At 43.5% G+C, this 23,023-nt stretch overlaps 1 long non-coding RNA gene across 8 annotated transcripts; it reads left to right on the forward strand.

Annotated features, from left to right (window-relative positions):
* Positions 1-6,575: 6,575 nt before the first annotated feature.
* LOC102014430 lies at positions 6,576-22,789 on the forward strand. Of its 8 annotated transcripts, XR_001236665.1 has the most exons (7): positions 6,576-6,652; positions 14,480-14,602; positions 17,406-17,637; positions 18,040-18,204; positions 19,456-19,568; positions 20,154-20,233; positions 22,490-22,789. It is a non-coding gene; the product is annotated as an uncharacterized LOC102014430 (long non-coding RNA). The 8 variants fall into 8 exon arrangements; XR_001236660.1 differs by lacking the exon at positions 19,456-19,568 and having other exon boundaries at positions 20,154-21,696; XR_001236663.1 differs by lacking the exon at positions 19,456-19,568 and having other exon boundaries at positions 22,471-22,789.
* Positions 22,790-23,023: the final 234 nt, after the last annotated feature.

A 23,023-nucleotide genomic window follows, 5' to 3' on the forward strand; every position in this document is an offset into this window, starting at 1 on the left:
GCAGAACTAATACATAGTGCCAAAGATTTTAAATGTTCTTTTATTTAATGCTCCTAATAACCCTTGAGAAAGACATTACTATCTGTCTTATATCTAAGGGAACTGAGGCTGGGAGGAGGCAATGAATTTGCTGAAGTTCCCACAGCTTGTAACAAGGCCAGCACCCTAAACTAGATCAGCTTGACTAAAAAGCTTGAGGTTTTTTTTTTACAACACTACAGTCTCCAGGAATAAATCAAGTCTTACAAAAGGTTGAATTTCTCTGGAAGTGAAAGGATTCAGGGACCATGATAACAGCTGTTACTCCAGGACTCCAGGACTCCAAGCCCCATACCCCACCCCTCTGACTTCATGGGTTTGCAGCCTGTTTCTGAAAGGACCCACCTACAGAGGCTCCACCCAGTGGCCCAAGTCCATGAAATGAGCCCATCCTGTGAGTGAGAGGAGTCAGTCTCTGATGCCAAGGCAGAGCAGGAAGCCAAAGACTGTGTGAATTTCAGGCCAAACTTCAAAGACTAGGACCCAGAGGTAAGCTGTTGGAGCCATCCAAGAAATTCCAGTAGTTAGACCTCTATGATCTAAGCTCACAGTTTTGTGGAATATTCTTTCAATTGCTCCCATTCAGAATAAAATTTCAATACTTAGCCTGGGACACAAACTTTTCCTAATCAAGTCTTATCTTAGCACTTGTCTTTCCTTCCTACTCATACATCCAACCACACTGAACCAACCCAAGTTTTCATGGCCCCAACTCTCTTCACAAGCTAATCCATCTGCCAGGAAGGTGCTTGTTACTCTTGCTCTATTATGTCTTCTTTCTCTTGTTACCTTTACACTGTCAGTATCACTCTAACCTGTCTTTCAAAACTTGACTCCTTACTTATCACACCTCCTCAAGGAAGGCTTTCTGAGAGCCAAAGTCTGCTGAGGTACTCTACTTAGCAACACAATCATCCTCCCACACTTCTCCATTTGATTAGCTGCCACCTTTCTCAGGCTGTGAATAATTTAGAGCAGGGACTGAATCTTTGTATGGCAGTATCCTTAGTACCCAGGAAAGGTTGGTCCTCATCCTGAGCAAAGTATCTGAAAGAGCTCAGGGGCACATCTCAGCATCAGGTGTCTCATCCTACACAGAGATGATGTGCAATATTTACTTTCCACCTTATCATCTCCCACTTCTGTGTACAACTCACACAGGCATTGGGGGGTTTCTTTCTCCTCTGTAGCTCCTCTTCCTTTTACTTACCCATTTCCCATTATATTTCCTCCTCCCCTACACAGAATCTTGGCTGCAACCTGAAAGGGCCGCATAGATATGTAAAGCTTTAGGGCCTACAGGTTTTTCAGAGTGGAGCATAAACAAGCCAAATTAGCAATTTTTTTCCAAAGCTGTCCATTTATCTTAACAAATGTTCACATATTTTTGTGCAGATATAAGATGTATGTCTTTAGTCTGTGTTATTGATAATTTCTTCTTTGCAAAGAAGTTGTAATAGAAGATGGAAAGAAACGAGACGGAGGTAAAACACTTAGTCTATTTGGGATACAAAATACTTGAGACTGTGTAATTTATAAATAGAAATGTATTTCTCACAGTTCTCAATACTGAGAAATCCAAAATCAAGGCAGCAGCAAATTTGGTGTCTGTTGAGGGTTCATTCCGTGCTTCACAGGTTATGTCTTATGTGCATCTTCATATATTGGGAAGGGCAAAAAGCTCCTTCCTGCCTCTTTGACAAAGGCACCATCTCATTAATTTAATCACTCTCCAGAGGCCCCACCTTCCAATACCATCACCTTAATGATTAAGATTCAGTACATAAATCTGGGAAGACACAAATATTCAGACTATTGCAAATGCTGTCTTTCATGTAAATATTTAATGCATTAAAGAATATATGGGTGGCTGGATAGATAACTAACAGGGAGGATATATGGGTAATAAATAAATGGCATGCTCAAGTCTGGCTATGATGCTGGGTACATATTACTGATTATGCTTCTGCTCGCTTCCTAGCTAAGGACTCACACTTTCTAATATTTTTTGACCCTGACATCTATATCCCTAGGCATACTCAAATCTCAGTATCCCCTCCTTGCCAAAGAATTCAGAGTTGACATCAATTGATCAACAAATATTTACCCAGCATCTGCTAAGTGCCAGGCTCCATAAGGTATATTTTCTATTCTATAGCTCATGGTCACCATAATCTTTCACAGTCTCATAATTTTAACTACCAGAGTGAGCCTCCCACTACAACTTTTAGGTGGCCAATTTCCTGGCACTTGTTCACTGAGAAAGGTTCTAGTCCCAAACTGGACTCTGAGTCTTACCACCTTGTTGCATTTTTCTAGGCATATGCTCAGCATGGATGTGAAAGGCAAGCTGTTTATCTCACCAGGAGCATGATGACTAGAGGAAGCCAGGCACACAGGAAGGTGAAGTACTGTTGCAGCTCTTGGCTATGGTTTGAGTATAGTTTGTCCCCACCAAAATTCAGGTTGAGGCTTAATCCCCTGGTGGATCGGTATCAAGGTGGTGGAGGCTTTATGGAAGATCATTAGGTCTTAGAAGTGTCCCCCTCAGAAGGGATTAATGCTCATTTGGAGAACTGGAGTGAGTTGTTACAGAACAGTGACCCTGGCCCTTTCCTGATCTCTTCCTTCCTCTCTTGCAATGTATCCTGTCTTGCACAAGCTAATGCTGATGCTATTCTCTGGACTAAAACCATGAGCCAGAACAGGCCTATTTTCTTTGTAAAATATCCAGGTTCAGTTATTTTGTTACAGCAACACAAAATGGATGAAGACATTATTAATTTCATTTTTTCCTTATCCTTTTTATTCCTCTCTACCCAAATTCCTACTCTTCTCTTGATTTTAGCTCTTAGCTCTGAATGCCATTTTCCTACTCCTTCAGGATTCAGGGTCATCTCCCACCACAAATGTCATCTTTGTACCCCTTTATCTGAGTTATGTGCTCATTCACTGTGATAGATGGAAATTGCCATCCAGACCCCACTGCAAGAGAATGCTCTTCCAGCTGCCAGGAGTGCAGTTTGAAGATAGCCTGAAGCTGTTAGCTCCTCTGGGGTCAACCTGAGCTGTAGAAATATGCTTTGCCTGAAATTACACCTTTGCAGCTAGTGGCACTAAGCCAGGAGCATAGACTAGCCACTTCAGCCTGATAGAGGACTTCACTGTTGGGCTTCAGAATCCTCTGCTGGGTTGGCTGAGCTGGTCAAGCATACATCAGAGTTCAACTTCTCCCTCTGCACAGTCCTGCTCCCTCCCCCATTCCTTGTGCAGGTGTTTATCACTACCAATTGTCTGCACCCCAGACAGACAGACAGAGAGACAGAGACAGAGAGACAGAGACAGAGACAGATAGAGACAGAAATAGAGAGAGACAGACAGAGAGATTCTTTTATAACCTAGTGTTGGAAGGGGTGCCTCATTATTTTTACATACAGTATCTATTCTTTAGAACCCAGTCCAGCCCACACTCAAGGGAAGGAATGATAAGAGGGCATAAATACTAGAGGGATGATATGGGTTGAATTGGATCCGCTATCTCAAATTTATATATATTGAATTTCTAAACCTCAGAATGTGGTATTTGCAAGGGTAACCAAGTTAAAATGAAGTTAGTAGGGTAAGGCTTTTACTGACATGACCAGTGTCCTTTAAAAAGAGAAAATTTGGAGATAGACATGTGCATAAAGAAAATGCCATCTGAATGTTAAGGTAGCCATCTACAAGCCAGGTGAGACATCTGAAACAGATCCTCAGTCATGGACCTCAGAAGTATCAACCCTGGCAACACCTTGAGCTTGGACTTCTTTGCAAGATCATATATGTTGGGCTAAGCCACACAGTGTGTGAGGTACTTTGTTAGTGGCGGTCTCAGTCAGCTAATAGAAGGATCACTGGGAACTGTTTCAGAAGCTGCCTGTGATGTTAATTTTATGTGCCAAATTGACTGGCAAGAGGTGATGGAATAGCTGTCAGGTGTTATTTCTGAGTGTGCCTATGAGTGTGTTTCCAGACGTTGTTAACATCGGGATGTGTGTACTGAGCAAAACAGGTGATCCTCTCCTGTGCAGGTGGTCAGCATTTACACTGTTGAACATCAAAATAGAACAACTACCAGAATGCACAGGAAGACTGAATGTGTTGGGTGTCTATCTCCTGCCCCTACACTTATTCTCAAACATTCAGACAGGAGCTAGAGTCTGCAGTATGCTCCTATGACTCCCAAGTGTTCCAAATGATATTGCCAAATTTTCTGGGTCTCCAGCTTGCAGAGAGTAGATTGAAGGTTTTCTGAGCCTCCACAACTCTATAAGCAAGTATCTTTAATAAATCACTCTTTCCCTTCCCCAACATCCATGTACCCAAATTATCTATCTATCTATCTATCTATCTATCTATCTATCTATCTATCATCTATTCTATTAGTTTGCTTTTTCTGGAGAATGACGACTAATACATTGCTCATCACCATGGTAGGAATAGTCTGATGCTAAGGAAGGGGCTGATTCAGTAGATAAACAGATGGAAATTGCAGGCTTTGTCCAATAAACAGAGTGAGAGGGAAAAAAATGTGTTCAGTGTGTCTACCTTCATTTGTAGGTGAGAACCAAGGGTTGCGTGTTAATTAGCATCATTTTGAATGGTTTTAGGTTTTAGTGGCAAGGAGGGTCTGCGATTTCCATCTATTTATCTACTGAATGTGGATGGAGGTTGGAGGGCACACAGACTTGGAGACATGTGAAAGCTTGTGGTTCTCCAGGGAAAGACATGTCATGAAGCACAACAGAGCCAGATAAGTGAGGAGCACAGATAGGTCATAGACAATGGCAGCACCACAGAAAGTCCTACAGAGGATGATGGCTCCAGTGGCCAGTCATAGAACACAGGACACAGGATATACGATGTAGTTAACAGAGTTTCATTTGCGAATGGGCCATGCCAGAGACTTGCACCCGGCAGTCTGTTCTCACAGCCACCTCCCCTTAGACAGACAGTAAGTGGTGGGATGGTGGTGGGGTGCCTATGAACAGCCTGGGTCTGACAAGAAAGGGCCCCAAGATGGTCCACTCTATTCCTAGGCCCAGTTTACCAACCAGGTAAGACTGTTCTCTGAGGAGAGAAGCCACACCACATATGTCTCCCTCTGGAGGAGCACAGGAAGTCTGTGTCCTCTTCTCCGCTCTCCCACTTCCTGGGATTTGGAAGCTCTTTACTTAGCTTCCCTTTTAGCATATTTACCTCTGGAAGCCTTCTCAGACAGGTGCCTGATCGGGCCCAGGCTTCCTGTCCCTCCTATACCTCCAAAGCCCCTCAGCCTACCTGTGACACACACTTGCAAACCTGCCTGAAAGTGGCTTCATGTCTCCCCTGTTTCCAGGCAGAGGGCAGAGTTCGTGACTTCACTTACTTTGAGGCTCCAGCACTTGGTACAGATCCTGAACAAGTTTCTGAAGATCGCGTGAAGGGACATCTCACTTCTTTTGCTTTGTACTCAGGCCCTAGGCCTCGTTCTGTTAAAGTTCCCAGTTCTTGCTTCCTCTGTCTGTCAGTGTCACCTGTCAGGTGAGGGCAGATACATAGGAGAAGTTTGGGGCTGTGTGAGCTTGCCTGAGCCAGAGCAGACCAGTCAGCCCCAAGAGTAGAGCACCGGGCTGGCTGGAATGTGCCTGCTGGAACCACCTCTCCAGGCCTGATGTTAGACCCCTCTAATTTGGTATTGAAAACATGTGGTTTTGTCCTTGTTCAAATATTGATTTTAGGTAACTTGAGCCTGCTAGAAAAGGCCTCTACGGAGGCCAGTGGGGCTGTTTGCTGCCTTAATGACATTTCTGTGTGTTTGTATAACACAGGCTGGCAGTTGAGCCCTTGCTCCCAGGGAAGATTTATGGGACTTTACACTTTGGAAGACATTGAGGCAAACTGTTGATGAAGGTCCAGGGCATAAATCAGACCCACTCAGGCCAATAAAGGACACATTAGAAGTTTTGCCAACTGCCTTCTTCCCTTGTGTGCAGTGAGGAGTCTGGAGTAGGTCAGCTGGTTTATTGTGTTTCATGGAAGAGCTGGAGGTGGGGGAGATTGGGAAGCGGAGTGATGTGGTAGTATACCGAACAGGCAGGGTTCTATAATTCTCCAGAACTATGTATCAGAGCAGGGGCTCTTCCTAGATTGCTGCAGGTGAAAATATAAAAGTTTGAGAACTACAACAATGGAAGACTTTGACCTCCCACCTAGACCTAAAACTCTAGTACCGAATTGTCCTGGGTCCTAACTGAAGTCAGTGTTGTTACAAAGAGATCGATGAAGAGACTATTAACAAAAGTGTGACTGCAGTTAGAGGGAACAAACATGGGATGAGGAAGAATCAGAGGTTGGTGGCTGAAGCTGCAGAGAGAGCCAGAGCTGTGTGGGGGCCTCAGCAGAGGGCTACCGGCTGAGAGCCAAGGTATTTAATGGAGGACTCCTTTGTGAAATCACAAAGGAGGACACAGCTTAGCACCTATTGCTAAGCACCTATTGTACACACACAGCTTAGTACCTATTGCTCACCCTCAGATTTCCTGGAGCTGCCTCCCATTGGCCAAACCCAACTAGAAGCCAGAGGATGGATGTGGTAAGTGAAGGCCTGGCTTCCAGAATCAGACACTGAGTGTGGACAGTGGGTTTGCAGGGTGGGTGGAAACTGTCCCACCCACAATGAGAACTTTGCAAATCACTGCAGGTGGCAAGGTGCAGAAGGCCCTGCTTTGCCTTAATCTTCCATTAATTGCCAACTTTTAGACTGGCACTCACATCATCAACTGCCCTGTTTCTGTTTTATATAAATAGGAGTTTGGCAATTCCTTCCACTCTTTTCCAGTACTGAAAAATGATCCCATGTTTGTCTGGTTAGGCAAATGCTGGTTAGCAGAGTTTAAGGGGATAGGGGAAAGGATATGACTAACAGCACAGGCCTAAAGGTCATACATAACTGTATTTCAATGTTGATTTTATCTCTTAATAGCTGGGCAACTTTGGCAAGTTATAGCAACTCTCAGAGCTTCAGCTTCTCACCTGTGAAGTGGAAAAACGTGTTACCTTATAACAGTCATACAATGACAAAACAAGTTTAAGCCTTTGGTGCACTTAGGGTTAAGCACATGGTTAGCAATCAGTTGGCAGTCATTATTATGCTCAAATGTGGGCACACTGGAAAACACTTTCATCTCTTTAAGTCTTCAGTCTTTTTTAAATTTTCCATGCTTGTCTCTTCTCTAACCCTCTGTGCTCCAGGCTGCCTGGCCAAAACTTTAGCAGTTTGGAGGAAGACATTTAATAATGTCACCTATACCCAGTGAAAAAGGACCAATTGCCTCAAACTTCAGTGTTTGCCCTTATGAAAGTCCTCTGCCCTGTCCAGGACTCACATCTCCAGCTCTGCTAGTCTCAGTCACCACAACAAACCATGGCATCTGCAGAGCCCACCAAAGCACCCCGGATCCCCAGCTGAATGCAGCAGGTCTTTGTTTTTCTGTCTTTGGGCATGTGAGCTTCAGGCAGGGCATGCTGGTCCAGTTGTGTTCATTGGCACATAGAACCCAGCCCCTGCCAAGGCCAAACAGAGTGTGCAGTGGGTCTGGATGATCCAGGGCAACTGCTCCCCTCCCTTGTGTTACATCAAACACCATTCCCCCAGGGACCTAGGGAGAAAAATAACCAGTTCACATCTCAGCTGCTGGCCCTGGCCATAAGTCTGCACGATTTACCTTGGCTCTCACTTGCACTAAGAATGAGGTCATCGAAGGAGGAGACAATGGAGAAGACCTTCGGAAGGGGCACAGTAAACCATCTGTCAGGAGGCAGGAAAGAACCCTTGAGTCATAAGATCCTTGGCCGCTGTTTTTGAGAGGTAAATAACTTCAGAAGTCTTTGCCTGTAGGATAAAATATGTGTTTTTTTGTATACCAAAGGCCAGCTCTAGACTCTTCTCTCATTTGTTTATTTTTATTGAATCAGTTCATCCAAGGTATAGGAGTAAGGTATGGTCAAATGATCGGGAACTGGGATCTGGAGAGGAAAGTTATCAGGCATCCAGAGCCAGGGAAAGCCTGAGGCGGGCTGGGCCAAGCACTCCATCCCCTCTGCAGGCCTCTCTACCTTCACATGCTGTAACCCTGCTGACTTTCTCATACTGCTCCCCACCCTCTGACTCTCAGTTTCAGATCTGTGCCCCTGCAACCTTCTGGAAAGATCTTCCCCACTGCTCTTCCCTCCAACAATTCTTGCACCTTCTGTGAAAATGTTAACATGTTGGTTCATTAGGTTCCTTCCCTAATTCCCCAGTTCACTGCTTCTTCCTGATGGCCCAAATACAGTTGTCCCTGCAGCAGGGGCATCCATTCTGGACTAGGAAGTAGAAGTTTAAAGCTTTAGATGCAGGGTCTGTAAGACAGAAAGAGACTGGATCCCAAAGTTTTCGTAAAGATGCCTACAAGTTCTGAATTTCTTGCCTCTGGATTTCTTTTTCTTTCTTTTTATTTTTGGGACTGGGAATCGAACTCAGGACCTTGTACTTGCCAGGCAGGCATTTGTGCTACTGTGCTATATCCCCAGCCTTTTTTTTTTTTTCATTTTTCACATTGAGATAAAATTCATATAAAATTAACGATTAGATATTGTGGTGGATTAACTAATGGTCAACTTGCAATGCTCAGATGAACTGAGTCAGCATGGTTCTGGGTGTGGAAGGCCCACCTGAGGATTTTGCCAACAGTGTAAGAGCAGAACTGGAGGGGAAGATGGTGTGCTATTGCCTCTCCTGGAGAAGCTTGTCATGCTGGTTTTCCTGATATGAACTCAGCTGTTATCATTGGTGGAGGAGTTTGGAATCTCTCAGTTGCTGAGGATGGCTGTAGTTCTCTTTGGGGGAGTTCCAGTCCTTACCTTGAGCAACACTTCCTGGCTCCAGGGCAGATACCTCAGCCTGCTGGCACAGATCCTTTACCCCACTGGTGTAGACTTTCTAGCTTTCAGCGCTGACCTTTGGGCCTTTCTCATGCAGATCCTTAGAACAGACTTGCATGAGACATTGTTGTGGGCTGTAGGCCTCCAGATGGATTCACAGAGGACATTGCCTTGGGCTCTGGGTCTTCAGGAAATTGCTGTGGGATTCTGGCCCTCAACTGGATTCTTAGGGTCTGTAGTACATGGATATCTCTTGCACTCCTTTGTTTTTTTTTTTTTTTGGTTTTTCTCTGGTACCGGGAACCGAACTCACAACCTTGCACTTGCCAGGCAGGCGCTTTGCCGCTGAGCTAAATCCCCAGCCCCAAAAATCCAGATCTTTGTTTTTTTTTTTTTTTTTGGTTTTTCTCCGGTACAGGGAACCGAACTCACAACCTTGCACTTGCCAGGCAGGCGCTTTTTGCCGCTGAGCTAAATCCCCAGCCCCCTCTTGCACTCCTTTGCATTTGACTTTTACGGTGAATATTATAAAATGATCCTATAAATTATGTGTCCTATATTAAATCTATTCCCTTGAAAACCCTGACTACAATAGACATTTTAAAATGTACAATTCAGTGACATTTATTACATTCACTATATTGTGTAACTATCACCTCTCTCCAGTTCCTAGGCATTTTAGTCACTCCCAGCGGAAATGCCTACCATACACATTAAGCAATCACTTTCCACTCCATCCTCCCCTTTGTTCCTGGCAACCACCATTCTGCTTTCTGCCTGTATGGATTTACCTATTATGGACATCTACAACCAGAATCATGCATTAGTGATCATTTATGTCTGGTTTCTTTCACTTATCATGTTTCTGAGGATCATCCATATGTATTATTGATCAGTACTTTGTTCTTTGTGTGGCTGAATGATATTTATACATGTATGTGTATGTATATATATCTATATATATATGGTCACATTTATATGTATATTCATTGGTTATGTAGGTTGTTTCTACTTTCTGGCTGTTATAGATAGTGTTCTTATGAATGTTACATATAAGTATTTCTAGATGTTTTATATTACACAGAAATATATTTTTATTTATTTAACCCAATATATGGGTTTTCTGTCACTCTAAACTGATCATACCTTTAGCTAATAGATGGGAACTAGTAGTCATGGTTTAAAAATTACACCTCCTCCTTCCATGTCTATTTGAAAGCAGAGAGTATTAAGAAGCAGAACAACCTATGCTATCATTTTCTCTTCACCACCATTTCCTGTGTTTCTGTGGACCTCAGAAATCTTATCTACAAAATGGGGATATCCAGGCCCCCAAAGGCAGGATCTAAGCCAGATAATCTCTTGGAGTCTCTTTCATTTGATTCTTCAAAGTTTGTTTTGAAAGTACTGGTAGTTAGAGTAAATATTGAAGTGTCACATCACTTTCTATGGAACGCTTGCCCTAGCTCATTAGCCTGCTTTGTGCTTGAGTTTGAATGTTTGCTTTTTCTTTTGTTTCACCTTTATAGCTGCAGTTTTCATGTTCCATCTTAAATTCATTATATAATGTTTAATTTATTGGTAGAACGCACAATCCTGTAAAATAAGGCCTTTAAATGCAGCTTGCTGTCAAATGAAGTACAGAAAAGCAAGCCATAGTAACATTTATTCCAAGCATTTCTTCTCGTTCAGATTCCTGACATTCATTCCTAAGGCCTCTGACTCCTCAGTGTATATAGATTTGAGTATTTCTTCCAGTCATTCTTGGCTGTTCTGTCAACTGCCTGTCTTGTCTTTATCCTACCCATCTGATCACCTGAGCCCAGCTATGGCGTAGAGCCAATGCTGTAAAGAGCCTTGGATCCATCAAATCTCAGAAGCTGGTCTGGTCCCAGTGCCGCCCACTTCCAGAGGAAGGGATTCAGAAAGCTTCATGGTCATAGGTGCACAGAAAATAGTTACTAAAGAAATTCCTGAAAGAAAGACCATAGTTGATCAAAATTTCTTACCATTCTTTTATTCTGAGGAATAAATAGAGAATCGAGTCCAGTCTTGATCCTTGTGGGAATCTGGGGCCACAGACAGGAAAATGATCCATGGGATTCTTCAGCATCAGTCTGAAATTGCATTTCTAGCTCCATATTTCAAGTGTAACTACTTCTAGCCCCTCTTTTCTCCACCAGCTTCCCTCTAAATTAGCTTAGTTCTTGATAGATATAAATGTATGTTAAATTAAGTTTGAAAACCTTTTAAAGTTAGTACTAACTCATATATATCTTATACATGTGTTTATCACATGCCAGGCACGGTGAAAATTCTTTTGCATAAATCACTGATGATTGCTTCCAATTCCACTTGTGATAGGTCATATGATTATTTTCATTTTATATGTGAGAACATGGAAGCCTTTCAGACAGGCTAAGTAACTTGTTCAAAGTCTCAGTTGGTGAAGGTTCACTAAAGCCATCTGACTTCAGGCTATGCACATAACTACTCTGCTATACTCAAAGTGCGGTGCAAATGTATACATTATACATAACCCATGTATACATTCGTCCTTTTATAAGGCTGAGTATCTCTGTTGGATTCCTTGATTAAGATAAAGAGATCCCTTGAATGGGGTAAAGAGATTTCATGTAAGGTGAGATAATAGGAAGTATTTCCACATTATTTCTAACATGCCTTAGTAGTCCTTAACGCTCAGTTTGAATCACAAGTTACTTTTTTATGGTGGGATCCTTTCAAGGTGCTCTGGGTCTTTAATAATTAGGAAGAAGTTAATAATAGGCTGAATACTGGAACCCCAAGGTATTACTAGGTCATAATACCTGGAATCTGTCTTCTTATATAGCAAAGGCTTTGCAGATGTGATAAAGATTTGAGATGAGGAAAATGTTCTGGCTCATCGGGGGTGGAGGGGCATCCCAGCTGTTTTTCCAAGGGGAAGCAGAAGGAGATTGGATTCCACACAGAATGGAAGGTGGCACAGGATGACCACAAAGGCAGAAGGACTGATTCAGCCTCCAGCCAAAGATGCTGACAGCCACCAGAAGTTGGAGAAAGCAAGGAATGTGTTCTCCCTCAGAGCTTCTGGAGAGCCCTGATTTTGAGTCAGTTAAGCTCATTTGAGACTTCAGGTCCCTGGAACGAGCAGGGAATAAATGTGTGTGATTTTAAACCATCAAATATGTGGTCCTGGGTTATAACAGACACAGGAAGCTAATATACCAAGTTGTTATAGTCTGCTGCTCTGAACCCAGGGTGGAAACATACCAAGTAGGAAACTGAATTTCAAACAAGTAGTTGACTTGCCCAGAGTCTCACAGCAAACAGGTGGTGGAGCTGAGATTCAAATCTAGCTATTAATTCTTGAACTTCGCAGATCACTTTATAGTTTGTAACACTTTAACATACTTGCCTCTTTCTGGGGAACCCAGAAAACTTCACTCTTTTTGGTAGACTGGTCACTAAGGAGCTGAGATTGAAGCCAGGCTGGGTCTGCTGCCCTTCTGGTCCTTTCCTCTGCCTGTGATGACTTTAAATGCTGCATGAGGTCTTGTCATGAGCTCTCTGCCCCCTAGGTCATGCACTTCCAGCTTATCAGTCCGACCTTTGGTTTGCCATGGCAAATCCTTTTGTGGAGGAAGCTGCCGTCAGGTGGCCAAAGCACTGGCTTCACAGGACTGCATTGTCCTTATTTAGAATTGCTTTCGCTTAAACCAGCCCGCTCTTGCAAAACATGTTTATTCTGGTTTCCTCTTCCCCACACCCCAGCTGCCTGACCAGTTTGAGCCTAGAGCACAGCAGCTCCAGCTCTCAGACCTGAGCCAGGAAGGGCAAGGCAAGGAGAAAAACAGGAGGTTCTGAGCACGGGGGTGGGAGGCATGGTTGCTTTTCCCAGGCTGTGGGCAGAGGAGACAGGAGCCCTCTCTGGGCACTGTGTGGCCCCTGAGGAGATAGCACATTCAAAACACACCCCTGCTAGGATCAACTTCAGCTTACCAAGCACAGAGAATTCAGGATAGAGCTTTGCTGATTGGAAACCCAACAATTTTAGAGTAGCAAATATTAATACCAATGAAAGTTTTGATAATACGGCAATTTCCTTTTACTCAATACTTGTTATAAACCGAGCAGAGTGGTAAATCTCTTAAATAATTTATTTCATTTAGTTTTTAGGAGAACCCTTGTAGATAGGTACTTTTTAAACCCTGCTTCATAAATGAGGAACTGAGACTTAGAGAACTCCAGGTCCTAAGCCGTGAAAACTGAGGTTGAAGCCAGGCAGGTCCTCCAAGGCCTGGAGAGGTTCTCTTACACAACCCTCTTCCTGAATGACCTTGTTAGGAGTGAGGTTCTGGAGCAGGGTGACTGACCCAAGGTCAGTTCCTGGCAGGGCCAGTTTTTCAGCATTCTGGGACAATGTTCTTTCTAACAGGTTGCCTGCATGTAAGTTAGTTTAGAAAAGAAGAAAAAAGAATTCAAGATTGACCACTTGCTCTAACTTGAGGGCTCTTTCCCTTTGCAATGGCAGGCAGAAACACTGAAATGACATCCAGGATTTGGAGGCAGATTTATTTACAGCGATGGGCACTGATCAAGATCACTCCCAGAATATCAGGCCCTGATTTCAGGTGGTCTAGGACTTATATGGGATAAGCAAGCAGGAAATACGGAGGCAGAATGGCTTGTCAGTTGGGGATTGGTTTTTACAGTGTGCCTTACAGTGACCAGCTGTTTCTAAGAGACAGGAGCGTCTGGAACTAAAATAGGAACTATTACCTGGGCAACTAAGAAACTGAAGTGTACTGGTAGGGGTAGAGGGCATTTTCTGCTACACCTTCACCCCTTTGAATCCCACTGTAAAGGTGTTGTTGTCCTTGAGACCAATATCCTTCTTCCATGGGATATCAAGTATAAAGTTTCAGATAGAAGAGAGAGAAACCAAACATTGGAGGCCAGTGAGCCTGGCAGATTCCTCTGGACAACTTTACACAGACAGCATGTTGTGAAACCTGTTTGCTGCAGTCATGTCATGGGCTTGTTCAGTTCTTCTAAGGAATATCCCTGTTTCACAGGTAAATAAAGTTCAGAAGCAATAAGGCCTCTCTCTGAGGGAGACAGCATGAGAAGTGGTTAAGCCTGTCCTTAATCCATGCCTCTGACTGCCTGCTGACAGTACACGGAATACTGCCAAGAAGTTCAGTCCCTTCCAGGCTAAAGAGCTTCAGCCTGGCCATCATGCTGTCTGTTTACCTTTCAGAAATGGAATGTTTTGAAAATACTGATCTTGCCTCAAGCAAAGGGGCAGAGAAACAGAAGACTCTTAAGTGTGTTTTCTTGGCAGTAGGAGAGGGGGTGACTGTCAGGGAGGAAGGCAACCCAAAAAACAATCAATAACAAAGAAAAATTTTTTTCAATATTTTCAAGTCACTCTCTCAGAAAGCTGCAGCAGAATTCCTCCAAATAATCTTTCTAATACCTGTGCCACACACAGATGAGGCGGCCTTCCTGATGACTGGCCCTGCATTGAGTTCAGAGGCAAATGTCAACATCTGCATGGAGACTGGACAGCAATTAAAAGAAGTAACTTGCCACCGCAAGTGTTACCTCCTGTCTAGTGAGTTGGGATGGGAAGGCTCCTTGGAGGTTGCTTGGAGCCTGTCCAGCACACAGCTGGTTTCCTTCCCTATCCTTTGGCTTCTGCCTCTCTCTTGTTCTGATTACCACTGTCCTTTATGTCTCTATTGTGAGGTTTTTTTTCTTTTTTACCAGTACCGGAATTCAAACTCACTACCTTGTGCTTGCCAAGCAGGCACTGTGCTGCTGAGCTAAATCCCCAGCCCCTTGCTGTGGGTTTGTACAAGGTTCATGGTTGGCTTTACAAAAGGTGGTTAGGACATCAGTCTGATGAAATGAAAGGGCTATGCTTACAATCTTCAGGACTCCCTCTAATATTTTTTTTCTAGCTACCTAATGGCGAATAGTATAAGCAGCTTGTCTCTTCAGAGTAAGATGGGAATTCATGGTTATTTTGCTGAAAGCAATCCTCAATTTTTTCGTTTATATAATAGTCATGACCATCCTTGCCTTCTCCTACTTCATGATATGCTGTCAAAGATCAAAGAAACATACACACCTGACAACTCTAAATTGCTAGACCGAGTGCTAAGTTACTGGGTGGTCTAAATTTGAAGTTTTCCTTCCCCTTCCTGGAAAAAGCTCTAAGTAGTGATTTTTTTCAGCACTTGTTGCCAGCCAGGATCTCTGTCATGCTTTTTAGACCAGAGCTGGCAGGAGGGAGGTGTGGGCAGTGTGGGTGGGTGTGAGGGGTAGGAAGGAGATCCCCTGGGTGAATCAAAGGTGCTTTTCAAGCTTCAGAACTGCTGGTTCCAGGTGGACCATTCTTTCTGAGCCTCACTTTCCAGTCTGTGAAGTTGGACTTCTGTGCCCGCCTTACAGGGCGTTGGAGAGACTTCATAAGAAATGAAAGTGGATGCTAAATATTCATTTGCATACCGAATTTGTATCTGCTACTTGACATTTGCGACCTCAGCACTCATAACCTCCTCCTCCCTATGCTTTATTAGATCTTCTTCAGAGTAATGAGAATTGAGCCTCAGAGAAGTTAACCAACTTGTCTAACACAAAAATGAAATTTTAACATAGAATTCCAAAATTGGAGAACTTTCTGCTAGCTTCACTTTGCCTTTTAGCTGTGTATGTGAAAATACTCTAAACACCGTAAGGCAGTGTGGAGAACCACGTGTTTTTATGAGCAATCCAGGAGCCTATTATGTTGAAACCTTGGGAGGCAGTCTAGCATTGGAGAACATGGGTTCAGTTCTTCTCTCCCTGGGGATACAACTTTCCCTTGTACAGGATAGAAGGTGACTTTCTTAGATCACCTTTAAAGCCTCATGTTTTTTCTCAGCTTTGACTTTCTAAAATATATATGAATAGAGTTTTTAAAAAATTAATGAGTTAATGTGCAAATGGGGAGGAGTGAACTGATACTTGTTGTGTCCTTGATATGCCATGTGACTCGTGGCTGAAGGTTTCCAGAGGTAACTGTCCCGATTCCTGTGTTCTCTGAGCATGAACATTGCTATTCACATTAAGAGGTAATGTCCACTTGAGACTTCTGCTGGAACCTGGCCTGGCTTCAGTCACTTATTTGACTGACTGAACTCAACAGCATGATTTTCTAGACCTACCAGGGCAAGGCCCCAGGAAGCCACTCAGCTCCCTCCTGGTTCTTTCACAGTACAGCTGGCTGCTGTCTCTGCAGGCTCTCCATTCAACAATTCCATCAGCCATGAGTGGAAAACTGTTTACAAAATTATGAGTGTATTGAACATGTACAGAATTTTTATCATGTCATCATTCCATTAACAGTATTGTATTAAGAACCATAATCTACAGGTGATTTAAAGTGAAAGGGAGGACATGCATAGACGGTTATATACAAATGCCATTTTCTTTCTTATAAGGGACTTGAGCATTTTGAGGTATTGGCATGGGGCCATGGAACCCATCCCCCATGAATACCAGAAGACAGATAGACTGGCTCTTGGGATACTTCCCTTTGGAACCCTCTCTGGTCCTGTAGGATTTCTATGCCACATGGAAAGGCCATGTTTAAGTACTCCAGTTGACAGCCATAGGTGAGCTTCCAGCTACCTTGGTGTGCAAGTCACCTTGGACAGCCAGGCCAGTTAAACCCTCAGATGACTCTAGCCCCAGTCGATGTCCCACTGCAACTACATAAGAGCCTCCAAGCACTGGTTCACTGAGCCCAGCAACCCACAGGTTTGTGAGAGGTAATCATTATTGCTGTCTTAGCCACTACATTTGGGGTGAGTTGATAGGCTGCAGTACATAATGGATACACACCATTTAATCACCTTAAAACTTGCTTGCACATTTAGTCTATTTTATGGAAAGAGGACCCGACACTCAGAGAGGTTAAGTTAGTTGTCTAAAGTCACATAGAAAGTGGCAAATCTCTTTCTATAAATCTATTCGATTCCAAATAGAATCGAATAGATTTATTACCAAAGAGTCCCTTTTTCCATTAATCATGTATTCATAAACACACAAGACTGATACAGACAACTGAATCTAAAAATTACACAATTGTAAAATTCAGGAAAATTGTACAATAATAGCTTTAATTTTACTATTAATTATCCACAAGATTTTAACGCTGATTATGGTATGTAAAGCTAAAATAATTCTTACTTTTCAGTGCTATTTTGGCCAAACTTCTGGCCAAAAGTCTGTTCCCAGCATCCTACAGCTCCCCTTTCCTCTCTGAAAATCACCTATTTTCTTAGCCTCTTCATCCTAAAACACAGTCTCACAGACTTTGTGAGATATCTATACATGGACCAAAATAAGGACCTTACCTCATTCCCCAGGTTGGTCACTACCTTCTCCAACTTGCATACCTGCCATCTCCATGACACCTGAGTCCTTTGCTCAAGGCATATTCAGCAAATGATACCTATGTGTCGATTTGGAGCAGGCACTGTGCTTGGTACTGAAGACTCAGAAACTGGGATCCTGACCATCAGCTAAAAGACCAGCACAAAAGCAAGCAAACAGGCATCACCTATGACAGGTTCATGCACTGGCTCCTGGCGACCCGAGGTTTGCTCTTCTCCTTTGCCCTCCACTGTGCTCATCCTGCACTGAGCTCCCCACAAGCCCCTGATCATGCCCCCTGTATCTCACCCTACCTTGCTCCTGCCATTCTGTACACTCCCTTACCTGGCAAGCCTCAGCATTGTTTTATTACCTTTGTCAGAAGACTTAACAGAATCCCTGTCATGGTTAGCCACTTTGTGTCTCTCTCCCTTTAGACTAAGTCCCTTCAAAGGGAGAACTGTCATTTTCATTTTGTTTCCCATGCCTTTTTCTAAAACAGGTCAGATCTATTACATGTAGAAAGCACGAGTAAAACAGCAAAGCTAGGTTAATGAATGCAAGCATTTCAGTTCAGTGTTGCCATCAGAGCTCAATTTATTTTTGCTCTTTCTTTTGGTTCTTGAGTTTGAAAACTTGGATGGACAGATGAGTAGCTGAATGTGTAGCTGTGAAGAGTGAGCCTCATGGTCCCTGTGGAGGACAAATACTGACTGAGAAGGTTGCACAAAAATAACTTGGCAGTGTGCGAAGTCATTGGATAGCAACTGTGCAACTGAAGAAACAAACAAGGTAAGTATAGACTGTGTTTTAGGATGAAGAGGCTAAGAAAATAGGTGATTTTCAGAGAGGAAAGGGGAACTGTAGGATGCTGGGAACAGACTGAATAATTCGTGTATGCAGATGACTGAAGGAAGAACATGTTAGACAACGTAACAGTATGTGCAAAGGTCCTGAAGCAGGAAAAAACCTTTAATTAACTCTATACTCTCCCTTTAGGAAATCAACCACAGGCTTCAGATAAACCTAGCAGGCCCTTATAGATACCTAACCTCTTTTCCCTATAAGGGTGTCACCTGAGCACACCTGGGTAGGGGACACTGGGTTCATTTTGTAGCTGAAGAATAGAACAGGAATGCGATGGCCACGCACATCTGGTTATTGACAAAGCTAAGTGAGGAACAGCACTTAAGTCCTTAAGTGCAAGATGGAAAGTACACCCCCACACAGCCCCACAGCAAGAAGGTGGAGTCCATCCTAAAACCAACTTTCTCTCACAAGAAGCTAGGGATTCTGTGCCAAAGTGGGATTTATGATCTAGTAACTGAGGACAGAAATAATTGGTCACAGAGCCTGGCAAGCTGGTCTGGGCTCCACTGCAGAGGGGCACAGACTGAAATAGCCGAGGCAAGTTTACTTTTCTCAGCCCAGGTGCTCTCCTATGGCCAGCAAAGCCCTAATGAGTGCTGCATATTCAAGGCACCAGTAATTGATGGTCCAATTTAGAGTGTGCAGAGACCACATTTCTTTCCATGTTCAGAAGGAAAAACATCAGCTGAGAATGGATGAAAAACTGCCTGTTCTAAGTCATTCTCCTGCTGTAGCCATTCAGTCCCCAGGACGGCCAAGTCCACCTTGTCAAGTACCTGGAGAAAGGTGTCAGTTACCTAGAGAAGTCAAGCAGAAAGGAATGGACAGAGTGAGGGTTACACACTGAGAGGGAGGTTCCAGGATCTGAGCTGGACTGGACTGAAGGTCTCACAGGAGAGTAACAACATACCTTGCAATGCACAGAAGCTGGAATTAAGTGCTTTGACACTGAGACCAGACAGACCTGGATTTGAAAACGAGTTCAACCACCTATTATATATGTGATTGGGTAAAATGTGACTTCTCTGTGCCTTAGTTACTGCTTTGCTAATTGGGAATTAAGAGCTCAGATTTAGGAGCAATCAGAATTTGATGTCAGTGGCAGCTGTCATACTGACTGTGTCCAAAGGGTGAGTTACTGAACCTCCTGTGTTAATTTCTTCATATCTGAAGAGGACCTGACTATAGGTTACCGTGGTGGAGTGTGAGGAGGACTGGTTGAGATATGACATGAAACACAGACGCAATGCTTGGGAAAGTTACAGAAAAGTGGCACACACCACTGGGTAAGCTCTAGGCCTGGCAGCAAGCCTTACTGAGGCCTGGTCAGAAATGTACATCCTCATACCCCAGACTGCTGGAACTTCAAGGGTGGGCCCAGCACTCTGCTCCAAGTCTCTCTGGTGATGTTGGTTCCAGTTAGACTTTGAGAATCCCTGTACTAGATAGCAGTTCAGAGCACACCCAAGACATTTAAGGTCATTTACAAGTGTCTCAGGTCCCTAAGAACTTATTCAGCCCACGATCCTTGCAAATGACCCCTGCTCATCTTTTCTGGACCAAAGAGGGAACAAATACTTTATTTTTCAGAATTTCCATCTCACAAATAATAACATTTTCTGTATGCTTGCTATATTCCAGGCATGCTGGTTGTACTGTCACTTGGGTTATTGCATTTTGTCTGTACAATAACTTTCTATGATAGACACTGTTATCTTTGTTACACAAATAAGGAAACTGAAGTTCTGTGAAGTGAAATAACTTGCTCCAAGATCCACAATCCATGAGTGGTGAAACTAGGATTCAAACCTCATTGATCTGTTTTTGGAGTCAATGTGCCTTCTGCTTGTCTTACCATATTTTCATACCAGGAGGAAAACTCAGGGAGATCTAATGTGAAGAAGAGAAGCATCCGAGTATCCTCTGCAGAGTAATCTTCGCACATCATCAGGTTCTTATCACATGGCTCTTGTGATCATGAGAATCAACCAGTTTGATGATGTTCCAAACCTCAGAATATAGAGCAGTGGTGGAAACCACAAGAACCAAGATGGAGACTTGACCAAAGGAAATAACTTTCAGTGGTCATCTACATTGTCTGGTGATATCCCATGTCATGAGGCACAAACTCCTGTCATGAGGCTGTTCGAGCTCAAGCTGAATGAGTGCTGTCCAGATGTTATGGAAGGAAGAATGACTGGATCCTTCTCTCTACATGACACTTCTTACCCCAGAGGAGAGGCCACATTCTTCACCACAGGCAACAGCTGTCCCTAATCACTATTAACTGCAGCTCACTTCCTGGGAAGACACTAGTGCAGGCTCTTTCTGTTCTCGTGTTTCTCCTATAAGTTTCATCGCATTGCTGCATGTACATATTGTGTTGCACTGATTCTTCCCTTAGAGCACTGAACCCTGTTCCCACTGCATTATAGCTGTTTAGGGATGGCTAGATATTGTCTGCTAAGAGAGCACCAAATGTGTGTGCACAAAGGCTCATAGGCCAGTGGGGTGTTAATCTCACTGAACCTCACTTTCCTTACTTCCTGTGGTTTGAAGGATTCAAAAAGCTTAGAATATGGTATGCCACAGCCAGATCCTTTTCCAATCCACCACAAATAGAAAAACATCTTTGACAAATTCATGTCTTATTCATCAGGAATGCTCTTCCTCATTTGTTGCCAATCATCTGATAAACAGTCTACCTGCATAGAAACTTTCTTGGACATACCTGGTTCCTGTGTGGGTGTGTATGTGTGTGTGTGTGTGTGTGTGTGTGTGTGTGTGCATGTGCACACATGTGCTAGCAATAATGGGTGGAAGGCTACAGTATAATGAGACCTATAGGAGCAGACAGTGAACAGGAAAGAGTCTTGAACTCATCTCCCTCTAGGCAGTGAACTGTGGTCAGTGGTAGCTGGGGCAGTTGCTGCGGGCAGCAGGTTGTTCTGGGTACAGAGCCCTGTATGTGCAGCTCTCTGTCTCATACCTGTCAGGTAGGCACTGGGTGCCTCAGGTGCAGAGCATGGAAAACATAAATGCAAGTCTGTTCTTAAACATACCACATAGTGAACTTTCTCTACTATGCGAGGCAGGCCAAGTAGTGATTTTTGGAGCTTTTAAAAGCTCACTGGCCCTTCAAAAATGGCTATTGTGGACATCAGGTTTTAGAAGTTTTTTAAAAAAGCTATAGGGCTTATTTTTAGAATAAACCTTAACCCTGGAAAGCTTCTTAAAGGAGCCACAGAACCTCAGCCAGCTGTTCCCAGAGGTTCCAACATTACTTTTTCTTGTGCTTGATGTGAATATCACGAGGTTGAGCCAAACCTAAGGGAGGCTACTCTTGACAGGATGTGTCCTTGGAGCCAGATATCTGCACTAGGAGTTGTCCATGGAAGCAGTGATTGCTGACCAGTGAGTAGAGACTATGGAGTCACAGATGTGCTGAACGTCTAAGACTCTTCTGAAATAAAGGCTACTTCAGAGCCATGCAGTTAGCCCTAACTGGGTGCATTCAATCTACCCTGAAACCTACTTTCAAAGAGGGCATTCCACGTGGGTGTGACCCCCTTCAGCTATGAGGAGACCCTGGTCTGGGCATCCACACAGCACACTTTTAATTCAGTGTATGCATGTTATGGGCTCTGTACTGGGCAAAGACTGGAAATCAGATAGATGCAGTCCCAGGACAAGATGAAAATTAGTGGGAAAGGCAGACATGAGTCAAATGATTATACCCACACAAAATTGCAGATGAAAAAGTGTCATTAAAACAGCCAAGGATTTATAAAATCTTCCAGCTGAATCTGAACTGGGCTATGAGATTTGATAACAAGGGGACACTTACAGTGTGATCTGGAGGATGACTGGATGGTCACAGCAAGGCGAGGGACACACAGAGCCAAGGGAACATCCTTGTGGAAGTTTTCAGACAGGGAGTGCAGACATGCAGCCTTTTGGAAGAACAGCAAACCTCCAAGGTGTGTAGCATAAAGTGCAAGGGGACCAGTTTGGAGGTTGGAAGCGTGCAGGAGGCAGAGCTCACATGGCAGTGCTGACCATGCTGCAGACTGATCTTAACCTGAGAGGTGCAGTGTTAGAAGCTTCCAATTCATTTCAAGTACAGGCTAGGTCAATTGTATGAGCGCTGTAGGCTCTCTCGTTGCTAACTGTGTTGCCATAAAATAGGTTACAACTCTCTCTTCAGTAGCTGAAGTCTCAAAATTGGAAGGGAAGTGATTCTGTGTGACCTAAGAGGCTGGATTCCGAAAAGGAGGACTTCCACCAGGCTGCTTTCTCTTTCTGAGGAGTCTGACACCATGCTGAGAAGATACTCAGGCAACCACAGAGAGGCCAAATGGGGAGAACCGAGGCTTCTTTCCTACAACCAGCACCACTATTCCAGCCAAGTCACAGATTCTTCAGCCTCGGCTAAACCTTCAGATGATGCAGACCTGGCAGACACCTCTCCATAGTTTCTTATTTCCTAAATGTGCAATGCAATAAATAAAACGAATTATGGTACATTCTTATGAAAGAGGTTATTTAATTAGTTTTTTACTATGCATCTTTTTTTAATTTTTAAGATAAAAGGACGAAAATGTATTAACAAACACACATACATTTACAAAATAACACAAAAACAATACAAACAATACAGAATTTCAGACAAGGTGATAGAAAATTAACAATGGTTGTTGTATTACATATTGATATCTTCAAATTGGTTACTCAGAAAGCA

The sequence above is a fragment of the Chinchilla lanigera genome, unplaced genomic scaffold, assembly GCF_000276665.1.
Source record: "Chinchilla lanigera isolate Chin_1 unplaced genomic scaffold, ChiLan1.0 scaffold00063, whole genome shotgun sequence".
Classification (NCBI taxonomy): Eukaryota; Metazoa; Chordata; class Mammalia; order Rodentia; family Chinchillidae; genus Chinchilla; species Chinchilla lanigera.